Genomic DNA, 15,637 nt, shown 5'->3' on the forward strand with positions numbered 1-15,637 from the left:
AGTTTTGATGGATCACAATGATATAATACAAACTATCCTCTAATAAATTCACAGTAGTTCCAAAATAGTAGCTTTGACCTAAGTCAATGAGAATTGTGTAACTCCTATGATTCCTTTAAATAAACTGATTAAATCATCTCAACTAAACACACCCAAAAAATGTTCCAAGTAGACTGATGTTAAGATATAGAATAAATAATAATGTTTAAGTTTTTATACTGTGTGACCTGATTTATCAAACAACTAAATGATTTGGACATAGTTCATTTAGAATTTTCCTTGAAACTCGTACATAATTTGCTTCTTAACCGATCTTACGATAGAACAAAAACAAAACCTTAAAATCAGAATCTGTAAAGATGTTTACCTTCAAGTAATTATGATCTTAAAATATAAATATATAACCCCAAACAAATGTTAGCTATATAGTACATTGTGTATAAAATAAGAAGACACTAGCCCAATAGGCCCTAAACTCAATTAACGGCTAAGGTCTAACGCAAAATATATAAATACGCAACATACTATGATGGACTAAAAACCAACAATTAAAACAAATTAAATATACTTAACAAAACTATTATTCAGAACCTAAACATTTGAGAAATAAATTATGCCTTTTAGTCTTACCTAAGAATATTTTCTTATATAATGTTTGAAAGAGTAATAAACATAAACGATTAATGTTATTATTGTAATCATATTATGTAATAATTCAATAATAACTTGTATATTAGAAGCAATTTTAGTTAACGTGTGCTCGTTCATCCTCCAATAATTGGGCCAAAGTATGAAGATTCGTTACAAGTGAAAACCTCAGAATGGTAACAGTTAAAATATAGCAACTGTTAAAAATTCTCTAATAATATTATGAAATATATAGAAAAATCTGTAAACTACCATTACTTGTGCAAAGCGAGTAAAGGTGGGTCACACTTTCTACATTTGGACTTACAGTTTTATAGTTACGTACAGATTTGATATTGCCAGTATTTGTAATAGCGAGTGAATATTACTATAACAAAAACAAATAAGTAAATCCTCAACATCAGAGATCATAACCCCCCTACACACACACACACACACACACACACACACACAGAATTAGAATAATGTTCGTTGGTAACTACTATGGATATAGGCAGATATCCACGATGTCATATACATATTAACAAAGACGAACTTTTATCACATTAGTTATCTAATTAAATTATATTAAATTGTAATAGAAACTTGGTTGGTAGCGTTAGTTAATGTTTGGTTTCAATATATTAACTGAGTGATTGATAGCTGTAAATTAATCTGTGCCATCACACATATTTTGTACTTCCACCTAGGTATATACGGTACTTCAAATAGCTTAACCATATCATCGAGTCATTAGTTTACAAGCTACAAGATACATTCACATAGATTTTGAAGTGATATACTTACAATATAGGTAATTTCAAATTATTTTAGCGTTATCGTCATAAACAATCCATTATAACTAACTAGCGCATATCATCACATGATTTTGTCAATAGCGCACTTTGAAAAGTCACGGTAGGCAGTGTCAGCATTCTTTTTTATTTCAAACTTATAACTGATTTATATCAAGTATACAGCAATATTATATATCATTGTCGAAACCAACATTAGAGCTACTTACTTAGTTTATGAAAGTCGCGTTGTAACCTAATGTAATTTTCCTCAAGGAAGAGGTGCATTACTATCATTAGTTATTTGGAACCCGTCATAGACATGCCAAAATGTGTTTCTTAATAATTGGGCACACCTGCAAGCTATAGTTCGTAACATGTATGACACAAATTTGTTTCAGGTAAGCATGAGTAGATACTCGTTTAAACTACAAATAGCGCGAACTTGTGGTACACAGTAATAGCCACGGGTATGGTTCCCATCCCAATTCCTGAGTATGGCTTTAAGGATTACAAGTCCGGTGCGTAATTTCATCAATCGAAGTGCCATCACGGCCAGCTTGAAGTATCAAAACAGAACGGAAACTGTAACTGGATTGGAAAAGGTACAATACGAACTGTAGCTTTGGTCATCTTCAGAAGTTGGCATATATGAATGAGCAGGTATGATTTAACCTTATGGACATCTAATAAGAATACTAACAGCCAATAAATGTAAATGTAACTGTTAAATAGTAAATTCCTCATTATCTGCATTTTGCAACATGAGTGAATAATTTTAAGGTGTTCATTTTGTGAATATATATTTATACACCGACTTTGCGGACAATGAAATGATTTTCCTATACAGAAAAGAGTAAAGAGTTCATGTTTGACAATATTTAGATTGATCCTTAAAAAAATAAATACTACATAACATTTATTTTAGCTTGGTTTAAAACAAACGAACATTTTCATTGATACATTAATGTCCTTAATTGTTCTCAGATGTCACTCATATGATTACTTGTGCATGCATATCAAATAAAATGAGAATAAATAAAAAAGTAAAATAATAATTTAAAACGTTTTGTCTCCCACTCTGTGCCAAACATTTTACGTTTCTTCTTCTCATTTTCATGTCTAGGTATCAGATATTTTTACTCTGTTAGTAAACCGTTCCATTTAAGCATTAGTGCATGAAACTAACAATAATATTAGAATGTTAAAATATTGTGTAATTATTGCACTATTTAATTTTATAGGTATCTGCTCCTCAGTTTGTAAAAATAAATGAAAACAAAAGCCTTTTGCAAGAAAATTTCTTCAATGAGTATGATAAATTATGTCTGGATGATGATTGTTTGTATCTATTATCTCTCTTTCGCCTGTTATCAGACACAATTTCCTGAAGTGTTTATTTCAAAATCCTATCTAAAATCCCCCCTTTGTGGGTCATGACACCGTCATTCCTTTTGCGTTGATAAATGATATGTTTCTGCATTTGTCTTTATTTTTGCTTTTTACACTTAATCTTATTGGATATGTGAATTTGGTAGTTGTTTTCCTGTGCTCAAAATAAATACACATGACGTGAGAAAATCTTACAAGTCTGGCATTTTAGGAGTACATAATTGAACGTAGTTTGTACAGCGATAGCAAATATAACCGGTGTATAATTGAATTAGGTCCCTGAGTTTGTATTAAACATATTTAACTTACAAAAAGTTTCCTTTTCTTATCAGCACAGACACAACCATATTCTTGTTTCCTAAATGTTCCCTAAAATGGTTCTTATCATCTGTATTTATTACTAATGATTGACAAATAAATGTCCGAAGATCAAAAAGCAAATCATCAATTATGTACAACAATTCGCTCCGTTATCGGCTAGAGAAACGATCGTGCACAAACTAGACTGAGTGCAAAACTTTCAGAATGTTTCAAACTTTTGTACTGTGTAGACAGAGACAGCTAAAATTAATGTCGCCTATTTCGTTGGAAAGGTAAACAAAACCAGCCGCAAGTAATTTAAGGGTTTGACACTGCAGCAAAAATAAAAATACCTGAACTAAACAAAATCAGTTTGAAACGTATGTTTATATGATTGGAAATATGTTGGGTCTTTTCACGAAATGGGACATCATAAAACATTTTTTATGAAACGGTTGCACTATTTATTCTCTCTCTCTCTCTGTATAATTATGTTTGAATATGTATGATATGCCTTTGTATGCATGAATAAGATAGCTTCACGCTAGTTTGTATGCATGAATAAGATGGCTTCACGCTAGTTTATATCCTATGGAAAAAGGATAACAATATACACCTATACAATAAATGGATATTAATCACAACGTAGGTACCATACTTTAACATTGAGTGAAAGCATTGATACAGCTCATTAACAAAACTAGAAATCATGCGCTAAAATAGCATACATTTTAGTAAAGACTTTGTCAATTGATCAATTGGATAAAACAAGAAATAATTATAATGCAATGCAGAATGATAACAATTGCAAGTTAAATTTAATGATGATCTGCTAAGAAGTATATAAGAGTTTGATTTCCCTTATTCAATGTATGATGATATTTAGGCCAATGTAATAAAACATGCATATTATCAATAAAACACGTGTGGAAGGTAATGTAAAATCAAACTTTTTGAGGGATTGATTAAGTGGTTTCACAACACCACAAGCTGGACATGCTACATATAGGGTTAATCATGATAAATTAAGTTCTGCTGCACATCCTTTATATGTTAAAAGGTCACCATCTACCGATATGTTTGTCAACATAAATAGATCTGATTTAACGCCAATCTACAGATGATTAGAAATTTTATATTGTAATGAATGTGTATAGTTTAGAATAAATGAATCAAACACATCTTAATTTCAGTTATGGTGGTTGGACAGAGTCCTCGGGCTAACTTAAACTTAGACTTGAATACCTACGAAGGGAAATGTATACTATCATTAACGATATGCCAATTAATTTCCAGTTTCACTATTATTTTGTTTGTATAAATAATGATGGAAGTGTTATTATAGCGGTGCTGACATATTTATGAGGCTTAGTAACGTATCAAAATATTTAGAAAAAATATATTTCTCTATATACTTTGTCTCATTCTGCCGCCAGTCTACAATATTCAGAAGCTTATTATTGATCACATTGAACGCTTAGTGATAAACATATATCTTATGATTATATATTGATTATACTTGTAATGGAAATCATTGTTTTTGTTGGCTGTACGGTTGTTAGTCCTTAAATTCGTATACATGAAACCTAACTATATAACTAGTAAAGATAACCATTCTTGACAAATAATAAACACAAATATTACGTGGTATAAAAATCTGAGTCAAACATATTATTATGTTACATAGACGCAAGGAGGTAATAGGCCATATCAATATTTAATAATCAGAATTCCTAGTCTTGTCACTGGACCTTAATGCGTCAGTAGTAAACAATTTTTGGAAGAATTCTTAGCAATAACATAAGTATTTCGGATACGTAATTGCGACTAGAAATGAGTCTATATTATTACAATGATCAACGGTGTTACCACATTATTATTATTTTTGCTATTATTATTATTATTATTATTAGTATCTCCCCTATATTATTACTAGTAATACTACTAATAATGTAATAATCATTACCATTGCTACTGTATTACTATTGTTATTACTATAGTACTTTTCATCAAACAGATAACGAATGAATAATGCATTAAATCAACGAGACAGTTCAACGACAAAAACAAATTTTAAACTGGAAATTAGGTATCTATGTGACGTCTATCTTTGTTTAAATAGTTTCGGTGCAGCTCTCCTTTATAAATATAACATCAGATGTGTTTTACACATTATGTGTAGCATTGGTAACAAAGTCGATCATATCATAGCTGCACTTGATTTTATTATACTTTATGTTCGTCAGAAGATGTATCTATCAGCCATAATGCAATATCTTTACAATAGCCTTGTTCCTTTCGATTAAATGTTCGATACTCTATCGGTACTGGTCTTCCGACATGTATCAAAAATAATACTTGTTTCAGAAAACAAAATGATCGATAAAATCAAGACGTACCAACACCTGCATTGAAATTATCTACCTTAGACAAAGGATTTTATGGTTGACACTGTCTTACTGAAAGCTGAAATAAAGTATACGATTATCTTTAAACATCAAGTATTTCACAAACAGATTTTCTGAAATTATTATTTCATTGCTACTTATAATGTCATGATACAGTCCAGTGGATCATAACATTAAGTTGGCTTGCATTAAATAAGAACATAATGTATCCTGAACATGCAAACCTACCGTGTCTTGAAATTAAGTTGTTCATTAGAGATATTTTTATATTAAATCCATAAAATAATCTGGCATATGGGCAGTTGTCTTAGTGAATGACACGTTTCCTTATTGATATTGACCCACATCCGTTTCTCCCGATATACCGTGTGCATACAGTTATAGTACATTGTCGAGATATTAGTAAAAACAAAATGCTATGTATATCAAGATAGTGCTTTAAACCTTTAATTGCCATGTGGTATTACTTTTTTCCTGAACCAGCTTCTTCACATTCTCTAGCAATCACACACGTTATATCCAGTTCAGGATAATAATATTTATAATAATAAGGGCAGTAAAATGATATGACGATACTGTTCTAGAAGTGGTAGTCATTCATTTAAAATATATACTACATGTATGAAAACTATTTAATATGTTGATATTCAAGTTTTGGACATAATTTAAAACTTGTTCAAGTGTGACGATTTTATTTTTACTGGTATATATGGGTTTTAATCCAGTATATGGATAACAACAAAGTTTTCCTGGTAAGGTGTAGTTGAACAATTGTAGTCTATGGATTGAAATAACGCTCTTCCAAAATTAAGGTAAAGACTAATAAAGGAAATGGGAAGTGGCAAAAAAAGAATAGGATTTGATTGTTCTCGAGACTGCCGTTGTGGTTTCAGAGTTCTCTGGTGGTTAATCCTGTAATTACCGTTTGTCTTTCTGCTGTTGACGCTCCGGGTTTTATTAGGAGCGATGCGTATACGGTCATTTTATTACATAGTTGCCAGAGTTAAGAGTGTACTGCAACGGTGACTGTATCAGATTATTTGGTTTTACGATCTGTTCTCTGTGGATTGATTAGCCTAGTAAGAAGTTTGGTTTCCCCTACAAATTATACTGAATAAATCTTGCATGCTATTAAGTATACCACATTCTAGTGTATGGCTGTGTTGTAGTTTTGTTCAGAGAGGGTGTCTCCCTGAGTCTTTATCATTCTGTGTATGATTGTCATATTTGGAAAATATCATCTTAGAAAGTTAGACTAACAGTTTATATGCACGTATTGTTCAATGATCATGTGCACTAGTGGGCAGACTTGATGGGACGTAAGTGCTGGGTAAGATGATCAAGTATTAACGTTTGTCTGTGCTTTGCAGTAAACGTCCGCATGGAGTTTTTTCTCAATGATTTGTTGTGTTATATCCGAAAACACATGGTGTGGTTTTGCCATTTGATATATCTGTCTTGGACTTTATTAAATAAAGGAAATAATCTGTTTCATTGATAAAAACATCGAACTTTTTTGTTTCAAAATCTACATTTAAACGTAGCCACATGTATGGATTATAACGGTACCGGTCTACTTACGCTCCAGTTTATCATTGAAAAGATCTGCAAACAGCTAAGTTTGTTCATTGATTTGCTTATAGCATTTTTCAATGAAGTCAAATTTTAGTGCGTTCTATAATATCGTTGAGAAATTGGAAGTATCGTTCTTTCTCAGGAGAAAAGTGTACTTTTTTTAGAGAGTGTTTAGCTTGGTTTCGGATTCAGAACTTTAGAAAATATTAAATCTAATTTGTTGTTGAATTTAGTATTACCTTTCCTAAGCTATCCACCTACTTGATTTTGTGTCCATGACAGAAAAATGGATGTCGAAATGTAGTTTCATTGATACCTCTAAATTACGTTTCTTTAAAAGATTACCCGGAATCATCGCCAGTTGCGCGCGAATTCGTTGTTTATCTTGGTCTGCATCTTCCCTTTCTGTAGCGTATGTGACTTTCGGTTTTTAAGAGACTAATACTAAAGATAGTTCTTTTACAGTTGTTATGTATTGTGTCTTTTAAATGTATTTAAGCTAACATTTGCCAATGCTTTGCATGTTATTGAAGATCTGTAAATACATATATTTCACACTATTATTGAAATGTGATTCTCGAAAGGGCAAAATGTCTGCTATACAGACACTGGGAATTATCATCTTGAAGTTATGTAACATATCTCACAAAATGTGGCTATACGAACTGCGTAACATGACATTTCCATGTTCAAAAAATGTATTCTAAAGGAAGAAATATAATGTTAAAACTAGACTTACTAACCAACAATTACGACTACTAATTAACACGCTGCTTAGGTTGACCAACACCAGCACAAAGGTTTGCTAGTAAAAATTGTAGAATGTAAAGAGAGGTAGAAATATGAATTTTAAAATGAAAACCCTACTTCACATCACTAATGTTGTTCCATTGACTTCTCTACCATCATATTATAACTAGTATTAAGAAACACAAAAACTCTGCTAACCGCTATAGCCTTTGCACGGAAATGTAAGAAAAGAAAAGAGTTGAAATAAACACAGAATACATAGAGGCGTATAAAACACTAAACACAAAGGAGTAGGACTTATTGAACGTAGCCCCCAAATGGTAGGATTCCTATGTCTCTCTATCATACATACGCAGACGATACAAACAAATACCCATACTAACTTTAAGGTTTAGTTGTCGAAGATATGTCCAAACATAAATCATAACATTTAATCAATGTTTAGGTAGTTTATCATTTCTAAGACTATTGTAAAAAGGGCCGTTTTGTCGTTAAACAAATATCGTTAACACTGGTTGCCACGCGTCGCTGTTCTTCCGCTCAAGCTTTAACGCGTTGCTGTTCGATTGACCAATACTCACTTTAAGCAACCCTGTCTTTCAACGCGCTCTTCTTTTCCATGCTGCCTTTTCCCTATTCTTGGTGACTGCACACATTGGTAGCATGCACTAAAGAAATAGTTTTCGAAGAACCACCCTTGGCCTACATTTTGACGTTTCTTGAGAGTAACTGGGTACAACAATATATAGTCTATGGGCGGAGCAAAACCAGCTGGAATGTCCCATTGGGGCATATTTTATATCGTCCTTTCAGAATACAGCGGATGAGTGTCAACACTTTTGGTATACGATCCGATGAGCATGTTTACGACTCACCTAAGCAGAACAGTGCAAGTACATTATTACATGGCTTAAATGAACACTTTGTGTTTGGTGCGCCTGCAGCGAATAATATGTAAACTCGGAAAAGTAGTACAATTACTGCTGCTCAAGCGAGTGGTATTCTATGCAACATTGACTTAACTTTGGATGTTGGCTTTTGTGACTTCTTATTTTTACACTACTTTACACAGTTACCATCATCTCCTCCTTTTCCTCCTTTTCCCTATTGCCAGTCTATGATCATTTAGAAGCAAAAACAGAGCAAAGGTTTTTACAGGCCTTGTATTACGCCTAAAAGAAGAACAAAGATTTGTTGAAAATAAAACGTACAACAACACAAACGAAAATAAAAAACAGGAACAGGGAAAGAAACTTTTGAGCAGCGAACATAAGGACATTGTATGAGTGAAAATATAGCTATTTTTGTTACGTAGTTGAAACACTTGACCGAAAAGCATTAAACATCAATGGAGTATCTTAAGATAAAAAGTTTAACATATACGCCTAAATCTTTTGCAAACAAAAAGTCAACAATATTTTCAAACATTAGCAAGAAAAGACGATGAAGAAGTTCCTGATTATATTTTCCAAATTCTTCAGGTCTTGTCATGGATTCCCTCTTTTCTCTGACAAGAAATACTGCATACATGATACTCCAATCGAGCAAAACATATCCGTCCATTCTATTGAAGCAAATGAAGAATTAGATGCATAGATATAAATTATCGATATGTTCTCGTGAATACGAATTGCAGTTAAATTTCAAAGCACATAACAAAAGGAATTTGATGTTTTTCTTGTACTATTTTTTCTGTTTTATATGTTTGCACTCAGTCTGGTACTTCTTCATTTTTTACTTCTTCTTGTCATCGACATAGGTTCTTCTTCTTCACCATATTATGCTTCTCCAGCATTTTTCAATAGAAAAGCGAAAAATTGTAACATATGTGACTTTTAGTGTCTTTATTATTGTTGTTGCTGTTGTTCTTCTTCTCGTTTTACTTCTCTTTCTTTTCCTTCTCCCCCCACCCCCCGTCTTTGTATCTAAGCTATCCATTATTCATGAATATTTGAAATCTCACGTTTGGACGGATTTTAATACTCATTTTGAATGACCTTTTTTAAAAATCTTGGACAAAATCTAACGTACACAATTGCCGAATGATGCCTTAAACAGCTCTATATAGTACTCACATTTAATCTACAGTGAGTGGCGGATAAGACAAAATTGTATCGGTCGTTCATGTTTCCACTATTAAATGAAGTAAAGTCATAGAGTAACACCATAAAAAGTGATTTGCTCGCATGGGCAATCGAATTATCTCGAGCTCATGCAGATACGACATGATGAAATTGAGTATGGGCAAGTATTATAATATCAGGCAGAAGCCAACAGCGACAAGAAGCAGAAAACAATTACGAACAAGCAGCAAATTTATGAGAAATCGTTTTCGAAGTGTATTGAAACTTGAAATCACCAACCATCTTCTTAACATGATGACAAAAATGCGCTCTGAGAGAAACTTGGGTAGGTGACTAATTCGTTTCGTGCACACTATCGGGGACACCGATTGCTAAAATTGTCATTTTCCTACCTTAGACCAATACCATTAGGATGCCGACTGAAATCCGGTGATTGTCCAATTAAAAAAAAAAGCCATCAGCTCTATGTATCCTTGTAACACTCCCGAAGAAAAGAAAAATTTCAGCAACGGTATCGTTCCCTTAAAAATATCATTGGAATACATGTATCAGTTGAATTGTTTGTTGGAAAAATTTGCTGAATTTATGTTATTGGTTTCGACTCATCGACAATACATGAAAAGGTATTAAATATATACAAAATTGTCTCCAAGATACGATGTTTCTGGTAGTGGATAGGGCATGTAAGGCTGCTATTACCGAGATAAGCAAAGAAACCTTCTTGCCACATGCTGCTTGAAATGGCTTATCCTAAATAATCGTTTGCGTCAGATGGTGAATATTGACGTGTGAGAATAATCTTCACAATACGGTCAGGATTACGATTTGTGTTTGAGAATAGTCGATCATGTCAAGTACAACAACATTCGTTCATTGGGAAAAGACCACTATATTATCTACCATTATCCAGATCTACGTCCCGATAACAATACGGAACCATATGTGTACCGTCCTCACGTTAGAGGTGTAAGATAAAACATCATTGTGACCACCGACTTTCACTGAGAATTATAAATTCCACACCATGAAAGTGGTTTGATTATTTGACTCCAAAGTTTTGATGTAGCCTACGACGTTAGCCCAGCAACCCAATATTACGTATCCACAATCAGCAGGAATGTCGATTGTGTAGTCACCATCAATCTTATCCATGCATTCATAAACAGCTTTGCATACCGCACGCTCATCCAGAATCTAATGTAAAACACGATTTACCTACCACATGGCTTTGCCTGACTATTGTAATTTAGAAAGCAACGTAAAGACGTTAAACAATAAACAGTTGTTCCAATCAGTACGTGACATCTCTCCAATCAAAAACTTTAGTGTGAGTCGTGATCGTCAAATTCAACAAGGAGACCAAGTACATTGTTTTAGGTTTGGTGTTAAGAACCACGAAAATGAATATAAAGATTCAATTTTTCTTGGACATCCTCTAAGATACCCGTCCTCTTATTACCTTCCCTTAGTGGGTCACGATTTATATACTTACGGATTTGTTCGACGAGAAGATTTGTAGTTTACTTCTGGATCTGATATAACTCATTTACAGAGAACTTGTACTGACACACAAATGCCAGAAACATTCACTGTGATATAAATGTTTGACCATTGGTATCTGTATGACAAGAAATGACCTTATTCTGGAGTGTTTCAATAGTCAGGAATTGATCAACTACTTACAGCATGTAAAATGTTTGATCCCAGGACAATTATCTTAACTATAGGAGTGATACAAAGCGTTTCCTGGCTACATAAGGCTTCAAAAGCAGGAACAGCGTAAGGTTTGTAGTTAGTTACTGAATTCCATTGATACGATTTATAAATAGATTCCGTTGGGTAAACTGATGACCATTTTCTCAAAAGGAATATACATTCAAATGGAGAGTTTCGATGAACGATTTAGGATCAATTGTCTATTAAAATCAATTTAAAAACGTGATAAAACTCAGAGTGCCACGACTTTAGTCATCAGTGTTGCAGCAAATGAATGAAAATCAACGACGCCATCGACCATTTACTGGACTGACAAGTACCTTTTAAATAACTGATTCCGGGCGACGATCGTATTTCTTTGAATATACGAATGATAAGAATTACGCGCCTGCGAATCGTCTTCGTATTCAACGCATGGAAATAAGAAATGGCTGACGATGCGACAACGGCTGAATCAAGCTAGACCCTAGTCAAACGCATCTAGTTTTTGATGACATTTTAGAAACAGACAAATACGAAAGCAGAACGTTAGTTTACAAAGAGAGGATTTCATCCAGTATTAGTTATATTACCTTAATTTATTTCGGCATCTTACTATCAGCTTCAGTGTTTCGTATGGTCCGATGCGAATACAACAATTTCATCCAGCACCAAGAGGCAGCAAAATGGTAAAATACATTTCATTCATTCATACGAAAACAGTTCTCTTTAAGCTACAAAGATATTTTCTCAAACTGAAAACTTCCGGTAGGTTCATTGTTAAAAGTCGCTGCTCAACGGATATGACCAATTGTTGGAACTCTTTAGGAGATAAGTCGAGGTGAACAAAAGGCTGACGTAGATTTCACGAAGAGCATCACAACTGTGCCCTGGATCTCCTGGAATGAAGAAAATAGACAAATTGACTGAAGCCATTTATCCTCGGCTAAAAAGTAGTACCCTTGTCATTCTTTCAGGTTACGTGGGTAAGGATCGACATCTAGTCGAAATGATCGTCGATCAGGTAGGCAAGGGAATTCACCGAAGTCAATCGACTTCTAACTAATTTAACTTCGTCTCAGAATGAATTATTCTGACGCCAAATCGTGTCTTTCACATTTTACTCCGTTCGCTTCTCTATAATAGGTGGAAATCGATATTTTGGTCCCAAGGACATCAACAAAAACACTAACAACAAGAATATATTCCTCAGGTATTTTCGATACCCTATGGAATCGAATTAAGGACTTAATAAAATATTTGTGTATGAACATCTTACACATTGGATGTTTTGAACGAAACATCTTCGTAAGGAGCTGACGATCCTCTCAATGTTGGATTTAATGACAGCCTTAAAAGAAAACTGAAGCAAAGACGTAGTTTATAATTGATGGCTCGCTTGCAGTTGTGTTTACTGAATGGTTTAGATGTGCGTCAGAGACTACATCGAAGTCGTACCGCGATCTATTTTATGACCAATGAAAACAAATAAGAAGAAGAACGAATCGTCTTTCATTATGTTTGTGTGAAACTACATCATTTAAGCTCTTACCATCTGCGGCGCTAATTCAGTCATTTACAACTGTGTAAATAGAATAATCAGATGTTATGGTATGAGGATAATATTGTGGCGATTTTATCTTCAACAATGTCTTGAATGAATCGCATTCGAACGCAAGTTATCAATAACTGATCACAAAAAATGTTTTTAAGGGACCTTTATGGAAATATGTTTTCTTTAATTATTATATTTCGCTATCGATGGCACCATGACAATATTCTAGATCCCTGGGAAGGTCTTACACAACATCAATGTCAACCTTGTATATAGGACCTTATGTAACTATGCTTATGATAGTTCTCAGTTGTGTATGAAGAGGGACTGATCAGCTTTGTGGGGCTTATTACAATATGATGATGTAGAAATAAATCGGTTTGTTTTTGTAGGCTAGCAGCATAAAAGTCTTTTGAAAAATTCTTTGTTTACTTAGCCTGTAGATCAATGATGATTGTTTCTAAACGGACGTGTTCTTTCGCGTCCTAGTTTATATTCAGTTGTATGTTTACCTTCACGTTTTTCACTATATCATATCAAGCTGTAAGTTGATTTTGTTCATAAGAAAAGGAGACAGAAAGACCAGACAGCAAGTCAGATTTTGAAGGATGCTTTCTCTGTTTCGAAAGAGTGGAACATTTCTTCAGTCGAATCAATGAATATTGCCCTAACTCATCCGAAGTGGAAATTAATTATACTTCGAGCTGGGGGCGAACATCTAACAATATGTGATTAATATTGCAAGAGCATGAAAACAAGAAAGGACGGACATGGAATTTCCGCGCCTCTAACAAAACTGCAAAAAGTGCAATAGAGTCTGCGACTTTGTGAACAGGAGACATTAATAGAGAAGCATCCGCAATAGAAAACAGAATGATTCCTAGTTCTACAGGTGAATAATTTGGGGTAAAAGGCAGAGAAACCTATTTTCAGGATGTCATTTTTCCGCAAGGGAAAGGACTTCGACCAGATGTGAATCTGGTGTAGACCCTGTCCTCTAAGTGCTGTTTTCGTGACCATCGATAGCACCAACAATCCATTGCATGTTTAGGGGACACCCAGTTCCTTTAGAATTATTTTAACACATTGATAGATGTTAGTGATTTAAGATTGTGAATGTCTTGAGCAATCAGAACTCGAACCTCTAATGAACATTGGTTAGTATCTGAGTGATCTTTGCGTCTCTTCAAATACGTGAGAAGAATCCTGCTCCGTTGTGTGTGATAATATACAAATATGTTGGCGTCTACGGTATGTGCAAACACATCTTCTTTTCTTCCCTTGTATTTCACTGATAGGGTTATATAGATTATACATTAGGTTCGCATTTACGTTTGTAACAATAAAGTTGTATTGCAACACTTCACATACTACTTCTACTTTCATATTCTACCGTTGCATGCGAAGTACATGCGTAGTAAGTGTATGTACTGGCTATTAGATGACTCGGTTTTTGCCACTCATCCGGTTTATTTATCAATTTTTATAGTTTTTGCATCACATTCCATAGTTTTTGCATCACATTCCATAGTGTCCATTTAAATCCGTCAACAAGTAAATTAACATATATGTTAAGCTATATTATATTCCTATAGTGAATATATATGTGTATCACACATGTATATCACTTTAATACTAAAGTATTGAGTCTAAATATATGTCTCTCATAATTTTACCGAATTGTTTTCGATCATTCGATCGCGTTATTGAGTGAGAGACGTATATATATATATATATATATATATATATATATATATATATATATATATATATATATATATATATAGATAGATAGATAGATAGATAGATAGATAGATATACTGGCAGACAGACTGACATAAAGACAGAAAGACAAAGAGACAAAGAGACAGATAGATAGATGGACAGAAACAATCAGACAGACAAGCAGATATATACATAGATATATAGATAGAAAGATAGATACACATAGATAGATAGACAGATAGATAGATAAATAGATAGATAGAGAGATATAGATATAGATAGATATACAGAAACATTCATAGATGGATAGATACATCGATAGATTACCTAATTTCATAAAAAGGTCATTTTTCAGTGGTCATATGGCTTCTGCAGTCAGTGTCATGTATTTGTTAACCAAACTATAATACCATGCTGCTTTCTGCAGCCACTTGAGAGTATGAGAGTATCATCAGTTACGGCTTGAATGTTGCAAGTTTGACTTATTGTCTGTAATGAGCAAGGCATAGTATATGTAAAGGTATATTAAATGAGTCGACGCATGTTTAATTGTTCCGTTGTAATTTGTAATCCAGTGAAATCCAATAGTGTCAAACAATGTGGTTTTATGCTTGCAGAGTGTAAACTGTTCTAGTGATAAGCGTTACGGTTTAGGAATCCGAGTTTTCTTTGACCCTTCCCATCCCATGTTTGATATTTGGACATTATTTTAAGGTGATGGATCAGTGTCAA

Source organism: Sinohyriopsis cumingii, chromosome 12 (genome assembly GCF_028554795.1).
Source record: "Sinohyriopsis cumingii isolate HCF-2022 chromosome 12, ASM2855479v2, whole genome shotgun sequence".
NCBI lineage: Eukaryota > Metazoa > Mollusca > Bivalvia > Unionida > Unionidae > Sinohyriopsis > Sinohyriopsis cumingii.